At 45.3% G+C, this 14692-nt stretch overlaps 1 protein-coding gene across 5 annotated transcripts in view; it reads left to right on the top strand.

Moving 5' to 3' along the window:
- The window catches only part of LOC129840229 (beta-1,3-galactosyltransferase 1-like), a 128595-nt gene that overhangs the window by 92779 nt on the left and 21124 nt on the right, over positions 1-14692 (top strand). Inside the window, exons 4-5 of one of the 5 annotated variants that reach the window (XR_008757177.1) lie at positions 2060-2148; positions 2397-3214. The exons of 2 other annotated variants lie outside the window; for them this stretch is intronic. The gene's annotated coding sequence lies outside the window, so the exon portion shown is untranslated. 2 more of the 5 variants (XR_008757176.1, XR_008757175.1) reach the window with 2 other exon arrangements.

The following is a 14692-nucleotide window of genomic DNA, read 5'->3' as shown; positions in this document are numbered from 1 at the left end:
AAAGTACCTCCCATTTTTTTTTTCAAGGATTTTGCACTGTAGAAAATCTCTCTGTTTGTTCATTTTCTCTTCATTGCCTGAACACTACAATTATAGAAAACATTATCCAGCCTTTTCTGAAGAAGTATCCTTGATGCAGCTTTGAATTGCACTGACTGTCATACGTCAGCATTGTCATTTTCTATTACTTCGGTATTTACAGTGTAATTCATTGTTTTGATTGGTAAAAGTTCAATAGATTTGATGTGTGCTTCAATCTCACCCCTCTCTCTCTCTCTCTCTCTCTCTCTCTCTCTCTATTCTCTTAATTCGGTCTCTTAACTATTCACTTTGATGATGCTAATGTGTAGAAGCGAGTCAAACACCGGCGCAATCTCATGTTTGAAGACGTGTCAGGCATCCTGTACCGCCACCTCAGCCTCGGCTAATGAGCGCTCCGGCACCACTCCGCTCCAAATACCTCTCTCTATACCCGCTGTTTCTCACTCTCTCACTGTCTGCTTTCTCTTTAATTGTCATTTATGTTCACGAAAAAGACTTTCCACTACCTCATACTGACGTGATGCTCGACTTCCCTTTACTTAAGTAGGACTTAGTGTTTACGTTGAATAAGAGATGTATTAATACAAGATTCTCATGGATATTCATTGTTCTATTGTTTAGGCATCCATGTTGGAGATTTACCTAGAAAGAGGTTTTAAATAGCACATTACATGTTTCAACACTGTTCAGGCTGTAACTGTCACGTTTCTGACCTGTTTTCTCTTGTTTTGTATTTATTTAGTATGGTCAGGGCGTGAGTTGGGTGGGTTGTCTATGTGTTGTTTTCTATGTTGGGGTTTTGTGCGTTCGGCCTGGTATGATTCTCAATCAGAGGCAGCTGTCAATCGTTGTCCCTGATTGAGAATCATACTTAGGCAGCCGGGGTTCACGTGTGTGTTTGTGGGTGTTTGTCTTTCGTGTCAGTATTCGTACCACACGGGACTGTTTTTCGGTTGTATTCTATTTGTTAATTTGTTTTCATGTTAGTGTTCAGTTTATTCATAATAAATCATGGACACTTTCCAGTCTGCATCTTGGTCCGATCCCTACACCTCCTCTTCAGACGAAGAGGAGGAAATCAACCGTTACAGTAACAATGGTTGATTTTGCAATAACACTTGCTTCCGTATTTTACAATATTTCTAATAAATGGTTGCTTAGTCATTGTAAAACGTAAAACAAAAATTGTGGTGTATAATTTAAGACGTGCAAATATGATTTCTTTACACTCAGCCCAAATCGAGTGGGAGCACTGGAGGCCTCCATTATATGGTCATTATAGGCTGCTGTGTGGGTAGTGATTTAAGGAGATTTGTTTCTCCTGCAGTTTCCCAGGGAATTGCCCTCATTATAATGGTTCAATTCAGTTTGGATCCACATCGATCTCACACTCTTTCCACGGTGTAGCAGGGGTCTTAGTAACGCATGTCGGTGTCAGTGTGTGAGTGACAACAGTGCAGTGATTACTGCCAGGAGGCTGAGGGTGTCAACCAAGGGTTAACAAGGGGTTTATATACAGTTGAGGCATATAAAGTATGCAAGCACAATAGTACACTGATTACTGTTCAGTGGCTGAGAGTGTCAAACAAGGGTTAAGTTGGGGTGTATGCAGTAGAGACCTATAGAGCCCTGGGAACACCCCTCACTGACGGGCCACATGTCTGAAGGGAATCTTATGCTCTTATGGCTCACAGACTGAGACTGTTTGACTAGAAGCAACTGTCACTGTGTGTCCGTGTGTATCTGTCTCTTTATGCGTGCTGGGCAGGGGGTGTCAGTCTTCAAATAACCACTTTTAGGCTCTTTAATGTTCAAACAACCCAACTATCTCAATCAATATTGCTCAGTGTGCCGTTGAGTGTTGAAAGGAGGGCTTCGAAAGAGGGCTGCTCGGCAAGGCCAGTAGAACCAACAGAGAACCAATCAGAATTACCCAGCCTGCAATGTCTGGAGTCATCACAGTTCTATTAGCAAGGAACGATGCTCTTTAACAGTGTGGTATTTGCTCTTCTTACAGTATGCCGTTGTCATGGTTTTGAGCATCTTGGAAGAGTGGCTACTGTCCTCTACTGTCGTGGATGGAAAACATGACTTTGAGTCACTAAGGTTAAAACCAGTTCTACACATTGGCATCTCTGGAAAAAAAAGTGTTTTGTTAATTAAAAGATGTGTTTGATGAGAACTTTTATTAAACTAGGATATTATCTTTGCTTGCATTATTGGTTTGGTTATTTTCCTCATCGACTGTCTCCACTGATTTGTTCTATGGCAAGGAACATTTTTGTAATTTGTTCCCTCTCTCTCTCTCTCTCCCTCCCTCTTATTTCTCACACACACACAAAAATATAATCTAGTTTGGAAAAGCGACTGAGAGTGTTTTGAGCTGTACGTTTTCAGAGTTCTTAGAGAACAGTAGTGAATCCTTCCCTACCTGGGGCTAGAGCTCCAGGGACACAATCTCTCCAAGACCATGCAGCCTCTGTATGAGACACACTGGGAGGTGTCCTTCACATCGCAGCCTCTGGATGAGACACACTGGGAGGTGTCCTTCACATTACAGCCTAGGAGGAGAGGACATACTGGGGGGAGGAAGGGGAGGCACATGTATTTGTTTAGTGTTAAGATACAAGTAACAAAGTAAAAGAATCACATCATAAAATAATAAAATAAAAGTACTAACAAAGTAACAAAAACAAGTTTTTTAACAAGATCATGGCGTCTGGTAACAAGTGGGTATCTTGGAAGTGTTCCGTTTGTAGTGTTGGCCTGCCGTCTTTTTTTCTCAAGGCATTAGTATCTGCTATCTAGCTTGATTTTCAGGGAGATTTTCAGGGGGAGCTTTGAGCTAATCAAGCTATATCACAAATGTACCTAAAAGTGTGTTCTCGTCCTGATTTGAGTCAAACAGGATAGACACAAGAATATCAAACATCATGTTTGTCATGATATTTGATCATAGAGCTACATTTAGGGGCTCCTGAGTGGCGCAGTGGTCTAAGGCACTGCATCTCAGTGCAAAAGGCATCACTACAGTCCCTGGTTTGAATCCAGGCTGTATCACATCCGGCCGTGATTGGAAGTCCCATAGGGCGGTGCACATTTGGCCCAGCGCTGTCCGTGTTTGGCCGGGGTAGGCCGTCATTGTAAATAAGAATTTGTTCTTAACTGACTTGCCTGGTTAAATATATATTTTTAAAATGTTTAGTATTCATCATAGACTATCAAAATAAAGAAAGTCGCACACTCCATGTATAAACTTCCAGCAACTTAATGCTGGGAGTTTATACATGGAGTGTGCGACTTCCTTAATTTTGATAGTTTATAGTTTATTCGCCGTTAGTCTGCACCTCCACACAAAAACATTTTTCTGGGTGTGCGCCAGTTCATGTTTTTGAATCTACTAGTGTTCATCATAGAACAATAGAAATAGGAGTGGTTACACTAGGATTTAACCGACTTCCCATTATTCCATCTCTACCACAATAACAGCAGCCCTCACAGTACAGGAAATACCACATGCCACTGTGGATAGAGGAATGAAACAAAGCGTTACAGTGTAAAGCTTGAAGAGTCAGCCTAATTGGCCCCTATTAGAGCCCATAATTACCACTCCCATCTCTGGATAATGTGTTGTGTAGCCTGATTATACACAGATCCTTTCAAAATAGCAGAAACGCTAATAGCCCTAGAAACAAGACAAGTACTCTACTAGTCACGATCATTCCCTTTTGTTTTGGTCGATTACGATATCACACCTCTATTTATTGCAGAGTAGGAACGGGGGGCTATGGAAATATTTAAAATGAGCAGAGGAGTTCTAGCTAACCTGGTGCCTTTTCTCTCCTTAGTTTGATATGTGTCATTTATCTGACAAAGAATGTTATTAATTCTATTTGCATTGTATAATTGGAAACCTTCCCTAATGCATTTAGAAGCAGAGCAGTCTGGTTAAGTAGCACTCTGAGAAGGGAGTCAGAGGACTAGCTTTAACATAAAGTAAACCTGAAAAGAACTCACTGTTCCAATATAGCAGACGCTGCTGTACCAATCACAACTGCAGACTGTTTTGTAATTGATTTCGAAGTAGAGCAACAAAAGCAAGAGCAGGAGAGGGAGAGATTAGAAGAACCTCTTGGATTGGAAGGTGAAAAAAAACCTAAGAGTGAATGAGTAGGAAAGAGACGGAGAAACAGTAAGAGGAAGGAGAGAGATGGGAGGGATTCAGGTAAGGGGCAAGAGAGAGAGAGATGAGGAGAAACAGGAAGAGGAAGGAGAGAGATGGGAGGGATTCAGGTAAGGGGTAATAAAGCAAGATGAGACTGAAAGAAAAGATAGCAAGATGGGGAGCGAGAGACACAAGAAAGTGATGAGAAGGATGCCACACCATACCACCTGTCGCTCTAATGACTTCCTACTTCCTGCTAAGGCATTTTTTGACAGCTTCCTGTCTCTAGTCTTCACACATCGGTTTCTCATCATTACAATATCTGGCCCTGAGGTCCCTTGGTCCACTCAACCTCCAGCAGGAGACCAGACTGGTCCAATTTAAACAAACACCACACACTGCTCTCCCTCTGAGACCTCAGAGAAGTGCTATCTCTTCCCTCACTCCCTCGACACAGGCAACACTCGACTCACTCTCCTCTCACACAGAGCAAACTCACACTGGCTCCTCTCTCACGTTGCTATAGCTACCTGTCTGAGAACTAACGAACAATACAGACCTTGAGTTCCCCCCGTGCCCCACTCATCTGACAGCTCCACTGCCTGTCACTTTCAAAGACCAACTATATACAAAAATATAAACGCAACACGTAAAGTGTTGTTCCTATCTTTCATGAGCTGAAATAAAAGATCCCAGAAATGTTCCATGTGCACAAAAAGGTTACCTCACTCAAATGTGAACAAATTTGTTTACATCCCTGTTAGTGAGAGTGTCTCTTTTGCCAAGATAATGATCTTTACACAGGTGCTGGGGACAATAAAAAGCAACTCCAACATGTGCAGTTTTGTCACACAACACAATGTGACAAACGTCTCAAGTGTTGAGGGAGCTTATAATTGGAATGCTGACTGCAGGGATGTCCACCAGAGCTGTTGCCAGAGAATTGAATATTCATTTCTCTACCATAAGTCACTTCCAATGTCGTTTTAGAGAATTTTCAGGACGTCCAACCAGCCTCACAAACACAGACCACGTGTATGGCGTCGTGTGGGCGTGCGGTTTGCTAATGTCAACATTGTGAACAGAGTGTGAATACAATTGCATTTTATCAATGACAATTTGAACTCACAGAGATACCGTGACGAGATCCTGGGGTCCATTGTCATGCCATTCATCCGCCCCATCACCTGATGTTTCAGCATGATAATGCACGGCCCCATGTCGCAAGGATCTGTACACAATTCGTGGAAGCTGAAAATGTCCCAGTTCCTTCATGGCCTGCATTCTCACCAGACATGTCACCCATTGAGCATGTTTGGGATGCTCTGGATCGGCGTGTACGACAGCGTGTTCCAGTTCCCGCCAATATCCAGCAACTTTGCACAGCCATTGAAGAGGAGTGGGACAACATTACACAGGCCACAATCAACAGGTGTGTCACGCTGCATGAGGCAAATGGTGGTCACACCAGATACTGACTGGTTTTCTGATCCACGACCCTACCTTTTTTTAAATCTGTGTTATCTGTGACCACATGACTGTATTTCCAGTCATGTGAAATCTATGGATTAGGTCCTAATGAACTTATTTCAATTGACTGATTTCTTTATATGAACTGCAACTTAGTAAAATCTTAGAAATTGTTGCGTGTTGTGTTTTTTTATTTATTCAGTATATAATATACTCCACCTTTTTCTTAACTTATATAATGTGCAGATGGATCAGTATTAAAAAGGTTTAAAACAATCTGATTAACCGTGTCACTCCAGATACAGCTGATACGTGTACAGTACCACTCAAAAGTTTGGACACACCTACTAATTCAAGGCTTTTTATTTATTTTTACTATTTTATACATTGTAGAATAGTAGTGAAGACAACATAACTATAAAATAACACATATCATGTAGTAACTAAAAAAGTGTTAAACAAATCTGGAATGCTTTTCCAACAGTCTTGAAGGAGTTCCCACATATGCTTTGCATTTGTTGAGTGCTTTTCCTTCACTCTACGGTCCAACTCATCCCAAACCATCTCAATTCGGTTGGGGTCGGGTGATTGTGGAGGCCAGGTCATCTGATGCAGCACTCCATCACTCTACTTCTTGTTCAAATAGCCCTTACACAGCCTGTAGGTGTGTTGGGTCATTGTCCTGTTAAAAAACAAATGATAGTCCACTAAGCGCAAACCAGATGGGATGGCGTATCGCTGCAGAATGCTGTGGTAGCCATGTTAGTTAAGTGAGCCTTGAATTCTAAATAAATCACAGTGTCACCAGCAAAGCACCCCACACATCCTTCCACTTCCGGCGCCGACCGAGATGGCCGCCTCGCTTCGCGTTCCTTGGAAAATATGCAGTATTTTGTTTTTTTATGTGTTATTTCTTACATTGGTACCCCAGGTGATCTTAGGTTTCATTACATACAGTCGGGAGGAACTACTGAATATACGATTAACGTCAACTAACCATCGTTCCTACCAGGAATATGACTTTCCCGAAACGGATCCAGTGTTTTGCCTTCCACCCAATACAATGGATCTGATCCCAGCCGGCGACCCTACGCGACGCCGTAAAAGGGGCAAACGTAGCGGTCTCCTGGTCAGGCTTCGGAGACTGGCACATCGCGCTCCACTCCCTAGCATACTACTCGCCAATGTCCAGTCTCTTGACAATAAGGTTGATGAAATCCGAGCACGGGTAACATTCCAGAGAGACATCAGGGATTGCAACGTGCTCTGCTTCACGGAAACATGGCTAACTCAAGAGACGCTAACGGAGTCGGTGCAGCCAGCTGGTTTCTTCACGCATCGCGCCGACAGAAACAAACATCTTTCTGGTAAGAAGAGGGGCGGGGGGGTATGCCTTATGATTAACGAGACGTGGTGTGATCATCATAACAACACACAGGAACTCAAGTCATTCTGTTCACTTGATCTAGAACTCCTCACAATCAAATGTCGACCGCATTATCTACCAAGGGAATTCTCTTCGATCATAATCACAGCCGTATATATTCCCCCCCAAGCAGACACATCGATGGCCCTGAACGAACTCTATCTGACTCTTTGTAAACTGGAAACCACACACCCTGAGGCTGCATTCATCGTAGCTGGGGATTTTAACAAGGCTAATCTAAAAACAAAACTCCCTAAATTCTATCAGCATATCGATTGTGCTACCAGGGCTGGTAAAACCCTGGATCATTGTTATACTAACTTCCGCGACGCATATAAGGCCCTCCCCCGCCCTCCTTTCGGAAAAGCTGACCACGACTCCATTTTGTTGATTCCAGCCTACAAACAGAAACTAAAACAACAAGCTCCTGCGCTCAGGTCTGTTCAACGCTGGTCCGACCAATCTGATTCCACGCTTCAAGACTGCTTCGATCACGCGGATTGGAATATGTTCCGCATTGCGTCCAACAACAACATTGAAGAATATGCTGAGTCGGTGAGCGAGTTCATTAGGAAGTGCATTGACGATGTCGTACCCACAGCAACGATTAAAACATTCCCAAACCAGAAACCGTGGATTGACGGCAGCATTCGCGTGAAACTGAAAGCGCGAACCACTGCTTTTAACCAGGGCAAGGTGACCGGAAACATGACCGAATACACACAGTGTAGCTATTCTCTCCGCAAGGCTATCAAACAGGCTAAGTCCCAGTACAGAGACAAAATAGAGTCGCAGTTCAACAGCTCAGACACAAGAGGTATGTGGCAGGGTCTACAGTCTATCACGGATTACAAAAAGAAAACCAGCCCCGTCGCGGACCAGGATGTCTTGCTCCCAGACAGGCTAAATATCTTTTTTGCCCGCTTTGAGGACAATACAGTGCCACTGACACGGCCCGCTACCAAAACCTGCGGGCTCTCCTTAAACATTTAAACGTGTTAACCCTCGCAAGGCTGCAGGCCCAGACGGCATTCCCAGCCGCGTCCTCAGAGCATGCGCAGACCAGCTGGCTGGTGTGTTTACGGACATATTCAATCAATCCTTATCCCAGTCTGCTGTTCCCACATGCTTCAAGAGGGCCACCATTGTTCCTGTTCCCAAGAAAGCTAAGGTAACTGAGCTAAACGACTACCGCCCCGTAGCACTCACTTCCGTCATCATGAAGTGCTTTGAGAGACTAGTCAAGGACCATATCACCTCCACCCTACCGGACACCCTAGACCCACTCCAATTTGCTTACCGACCCAATAGGTCCACAGACGACGCAATCGCAACCACACTGCACACTGCCCTAACCCATCTGGACAAGAGGAATACCTATGTGAGAATGCTGTTCATCGACTACAGGTCAGCATTTAACACCATAGTACCCTCCAAACTCGTCATCAAGCTCGAGACCCTGGGTCTCGACCCCGCCCTGTGCAACTGGGTCCTGGACTTCCTGACGGGCCGCCCCCAGGTGGTGAGGGTAGGTAACAACATCTCCACCCCGCTGATCCTCAACACTGGGGCCCCACAAGGGTGCGTTCTGAGCCCTCTCCTGTACTCCCTGTTCACCCACGACTGCGTGGCCATGCACGCCTCCAACTCAATCATCAAGTTTGCGGATGACACTACAGTGGTAGGCTTGATTACCAACAACGACGAGACGGCCTACAGGGAGGAGGTGAGGGCCCTCGGAGTGTGGTGTCAGGAAAATAACCTCACACTCAACGTCAACAAAACAAAGGAGATGATTGTGGACTTCAGGAAACAGCAGAGGGAGCACCCCCCTATCCACATCGATGGGTCAGTAGTGGAGAAGGTGGAAAGTTTTAAGTTCCTCGGTGTACACATCACGGACAAACTGAATTGGTCCACCCACACAGACAGCGTTGTGAAGAAGGCGCAGCAGCGCCTCTTCAACCTCAGGAGGCTGAAGAAATTCGGCTTGTTACCAAAAGCACTCACAAACTTCTACAGATGCACAATCGAGAGCATCCTGTCGGGCTGTATCACCGCCTGGTACGGCAACTGCTCCGCCCATAACCGTAAGGCTCTCCAGAGGGTAGTGAGGTCTGCAGAACGCATCACCGGGGGCAAACTACCTGCCCTCCAGGACACCTACACCACCCGATGTCACAGGAAGGCCATAAAGATCATCAAGGACAACAACCACCCAAGCCACTGCCTGTTCACCCCGCTATCATCCAGAAGGCGAGGTCAGTACAGGTGCATCAAAGCAGGGACCGAGAGACTGAAAAACAGCTTCTATCTCAAGGCCATCAGACTGTTAAACAGCCACCACTAACATTTAGCGGCCGCTGCCAACATACTGACTCAACTCCAGCCACTTTAAAAATGGGAATTGATGGAAATTATGTAAAAATGTACCACTAGCCACTTTAAACAATGCCACTTAATATAATGTTTACATACCCTACATTACCCATCTTATATGTATATGTATATACTGTACTCTATATCATCTACTGCATCTTGCCATCTTTATGTAATACATGTACCACTAGTCACTTTAAACTATGCCACTTTATGTTTACATACCCTACAGTACTCATCTCATATGTATATACCGTACTCTATACCATCTACTGCATCTTGCCTATGCCGTTCTGTACCATCACTCATTCATATATCTTTATGTACATATTCTTTATCCCTTTACACTTGCGTGTATAAGGTAGTAGTTGTGGAATTGTTAGGTTAGATTACTTGTTGTTATTACTGCATTGTCGGAACTAGAAGCACAAGCATTTCGCTACACTCGCATTAACATCTGCTAACCATGTGTATGTGACTAATAAAATTTGATTTGATTTGATTTGAATTACACCTTCTTCTCCATGCTTCACGGTGGGAACCACACATGCGGAGATCATCCGACCAAAGGACCAATTTCCACCGGTCTAATGTCTATTGCTCGTGTTTCTTGACCCAAGCAAGTCTTTTCTTCTCATTGGTGTCCTTTAGTAGTGGTTTCTTTGCAGCAATTCGACCATGAAGGCCTGATTCCTGCAGTCTCCTCTGAACAGTTGATGTTGAGATGTGTCTGTTACTTGAACTCTGTGAAGCATTTGTTTGGGCTGCAATTTCTGAGGCTGGTAACTCTAATGAACTTATCCTCTGCAGTAGAGGTAACTCTGGGACTTCCTTTCCTGTGGTGGTCCTCATGAGAGCCAGTTTCATCATAGCGCTTGATGGTTTTTGCGACTGCACCTGAAGAAACTTTCAAAGTTCTTGACATTTTCTGTATTGACTGACTGACCTTCATGTCTTAAAATAAGGATGGACTATTTCTCTTTGCTTATTTGAGCTGTTTTTGCCATAATAGGGCTATCTTCTGTATACCACCCCTACCTTGTCACAACCCAACTGATTGGCTGAAACGCGTTAAGATAGAAGCAAATTCCACAAAATAGCTTTTAACAAGGTACACCTGTTAATTGAAATTAATTCCAGGTGACTACCTCATGAAGCTGGTTGAGAGAATGCCAAGAGTGTGCAAAGCTGTCATCAAGGCAAAGGGTGGTGTCACGCCCTGACCATAAAGAGCTTTTTATTCTCTATGTTGGTTAGTTCGGGGTGTGATTAAGGGTGGTTAAGGGTTAAGCCATTTCCCCATTGTGCTTTGTGGGATCTTGACTATGTATAGTTGCCTGTTAGCACTATTTTGAGCTTCATGTTTCGTTTTGTTCGCTTTATTGTTTTTGTTCTTTTAGTTTTCTCTTCCTAAATAAAGGGATGGAAACATACCACGCTGCATCTTGGTCCAATCATTATGACGATCGTGACAGGTGGATATTTTGAAGAATCTCACATACATTATATATTTTCATCTGTTTAACACTTGTTTGGTTACTACATGATTCCAGATGAGTTATTTCATAGTATTGATGTCCACTGCTATTCTACAATAAAGAAAAACCCTTGAATGAGTAGGTGTGTCCAATCTTTTGAATGGTACTGTGAATGGAGGATAAACTCGAAGCAGCAACAAGACAAGAGGTGAACCCGAGCCGCGAATGCAAACCCCCTATCCCTCCATGATGGCTCCATCTTAGAACAGATTGCATGGCCCTTCACTTCAGGCAGTAAAAGCTGACGGGGGCCTCATAAAGTAGAACAGCCTCCCTCTCCAGTCTCAACATTAATCACGCCAGCCAGCTAGATATGACGGCTCGTCTCAGTCCTCCTCCCTCCTTCCTCCTCCTCTTAAGTCAGACAGCTGCCCACCAGTCAGTCTCTTTAATGTTCCACTGAGTGCTCTTTGAAGAGTTCCTACACATATCTGCCTGCTGACTGCTGTCTTGGTGTCTTCCAAAGGGTGTCTCTCCCTAACGTCTCCTTCTATCGATCTGTCATGGCAGAAAGCCAGTCCCCTTCCTTCAGTCTTCAATGAATTAATGTCCCCTTCCACCGTGACAGCCAGTCATACTCAGTGAAGCTGGTGCTGTATCAATGGCTGTCAACAGTGTTAAGGGAGCCCAACGAACACACACACACACACACAAGAAAACATATGGAGTGCACTCATTAAAAACAATGGTCAGGGATTTGAGACGGAGCTCTCAGTAGAAGTGCGTTGTGGATCCCCCTCGTTCAGCAGCGGGAACCAGTCCAGAAGATAGTAAAATATTCATTCAGAGCTGTGACAATTATTCTACCCAACGTGCTGTGCCAATCTTTGCTTGTTGACGTGTTTGTATCAGCGTATGTTTAAGTCCTCTTTATATTCAAGGCTGCTTAAGCTGGTGCACATGGCTTTATCATGTGATACCCATAAAGGATGAACAATAATGATATTATTGAGCTGATTATTTTTATTTTTTAACTTGATTCACCCTGCTAATGCTGTAGATTATACATTGTTTCATATCAACTAAACCTGAAATGTGTATCTCATGATTTGTTCCTGTCAGTCGTTAACATAACCACTCCTGACGCTCTCCTAATCACCGATGGACATCACTTTTATGATACCATTTAGATACCACACTGTGGTTCCAGTATTGCCTAATATTCCTGAGTCTCTCTGTCTATTGGGCTAAATCAGAGGACAAGTCTGCCCAAACCCAAGAGGAAGTTGGCTTTTCTTTTGAACAGACATCGTTCTGAGTCCGGCTGATCATGTGGGAGAATTCAGATCACGTCACAGTGTCAGAACTCTCCTATTGAGAACATTCCCTTGCCTCACCCAGCCTGTTGCCATAGTAACATGGCCATTCGGAGTCAAAAAGGGTGTTTCGATGCACACCCTTCCATTACCAAACACACATACCGCACACACACACACACATTACTCACTCACAACCTATATCTTTCTCATCCGCATTGTCTCAGAATCACACACGCTCACACACTCCCCACAACTCTGTTTTGCCTTGAAGCATGTTGTAGTCAAACAGAGGCCGTGTTAAAGGTTAAGGCCTGGACACATACAGATCTGTTTGCCTGTGGGCAGAGGGGCAGAGATCTTAATGTCGAATGTTTTCTCTGGGGTGTGTATCTGTCTGTGTGTGTGCCTCCTCTCCCCTGCAGCTACTCCCTAGGTCGTTGTTTTAAAAGTAAATGTGTTCCCAGTCAGCTTACCTGGTAAAATAAGGGTAAAATACAATAGATCAAATAAAGTATGCTTGATTCACTGTATCGCTCAAAAAGAACGATATCATTTGTAACACCCTTCCCCACCTCCATCCCATGCCCTCCATCTAATCCTCCCACCTCTAACCTGTGGACATCCTCCGGTGTCCCCCAATACCACCCCCTTTCCCCGCTTCCACCACCACCACCTCCTCTCAAGCCACTTCCTGAAGGATCAGGCTTGAGTGGATCTGACAAGTTTAATCATTTATTTATGGTCTCTTGCTCTGAGGTTGGAAATAAGTAGTTAGATGAGGCAGCGACAGCTCCTTACCAGCGGAGCACCATGCCGGGTAGTTAGATGTAGCAGCGACAGCTCCTTACCAGCAGAGTACCATGCTGGGTAGTTAGATGTAGCAGCGACAGTTCCTTACCAGCGGAGCACCATGCTGGGTAGTTAGATGAGCAGCGACAGCTCCTTACCAGCAGAGCACCATGCTGGGTAGTTAGATGTAGCAGCAACAGCTCCTTACGAGCGGAGCACCATTCTGGGTAGTTAGATGTAGCATCAACAGCTCCTTACGAACGGAGTACCATTCTGGGTAGTTAGATGTAGCAGCGACAGCTCCTTACCAGCGGAGCACCATGCTGGGTAGTTAGATGTAGCAGCGACAGCTCATTTCCAGCAGAGCACCATGCTGGGTAGTTAGATGTAGCAGCGACAGCTCATTTCCAGCAGAGCACCATGCTCGGTAGTTAGATGTAGCAGCGACAGCTCCTTACCAGCGGAGCACCATGCTGGGTAGTTAGATGTAGCAGCGACAGCTCCTTACCAGCGGAGCACCATGCTGGGTAGTTAGATGTAGCAGCGACAGCTCCTTACCAGCGGAGCACCATGCTGGGTAGTTAGATGTAGCAGCGACAGCTCCTTACCAGCAGAGCACCATGCTGGGTAGTTAGATGTAGCAGCGACAGCTCCTTACCAGCAGAGCACCTTGCTGGGTAGTTAGATGTAGCAGCGACAGCTCCTTACCAGCAGAGCACCATGCTGGGTAGTTAGATGTAGCAGCGACAGCTCCTTACCAGCGGAGCACCATGCTGGGTAGTTAGATGTAGCAGCGACAGCTCCTTACCAGCGGAGCACCATGCTGGGTAGTTAGATGTAGCAGCGACAGCTCCTTACCAGCGGAGCACCATGCTGGGTAGTTAGTAGCAGCGACAGCTCCTTACCAGCAGAGCACCATGCCGGGTAGTTAGATGTAGCAGCGACAGCTCCTTACCAGCAGAGCACCATGCTGGGTAGTTCGATGTAGCAGCGACAGCTCCTTACCAGCGGAGCACCATGCTGGGTAGTTAGATGTAGCAGCGACAGCTCCTTACCAGCAGAGCACCATGCTGGGTAGTTAGATGTAGCAGCGACAGCTCATTTCCAGCAGAGCACCATGCTCGGTAGTTAGATGTAGCAGCGACAGCTCCTTACCAGCAGAGCACCATGCTGGGTAGTTAGATGTAGCAGCGACAGCTCCTTACCAGCGGAGCACCATGCTAGGTAGTTAGATGTAGCAGCGACAGCTCCTTACCAGCAGAGCACCATGCTGGGTAGTTAGATGTAGCGGCGACAGCTCCTTACCAGCAGAGCACCATGCTGGGTAGTTAGATGTAGCAGCGACAGCTCCTTACCAGCAGAGCACCATGCTCGGTAGTTAGATGGAGCAGCGACAGCTCCTTACCAGCGGAGCACCATTCTGGGTAGTTAGATGTAGCAGCGACAGCTCCTTACCAGCGTAGCACCATGCTGGGTAGTTAGATGTAGCAGCGACAGCTCCTTACCAGCGGAGCACCATGCTGGGTAGTTAGATGTAGCAGCGACAGCTCCTTACCAGCGGAGCACCATGCTGGGTAGTTAGATGTAGCAGCGACAGCTCCTTACCAGCAGAGCACCATGCTGG

This window comes from Salvelinus fontinalis, chromosome 41 (assembly GCF_029448725.1).
Source record: "Salvelinus fontinalis isolate EN_2023a chromosome 41, ASM2944872v1, whole genome shotgun sequence".
In the NCBI taxonomy this organism is placed as follows: Eukaryota; Metazoa; Chordata; class Actinopteri; order Salmoniformes; family Salmonidae; genus Salvelinus; species Salvelinus fontinalis.
The sequence above is the reverse complement of the archived record's forward strand: the minus strand, read 5'-3'. Positions and strand labels throughout refer to the sequence as shown.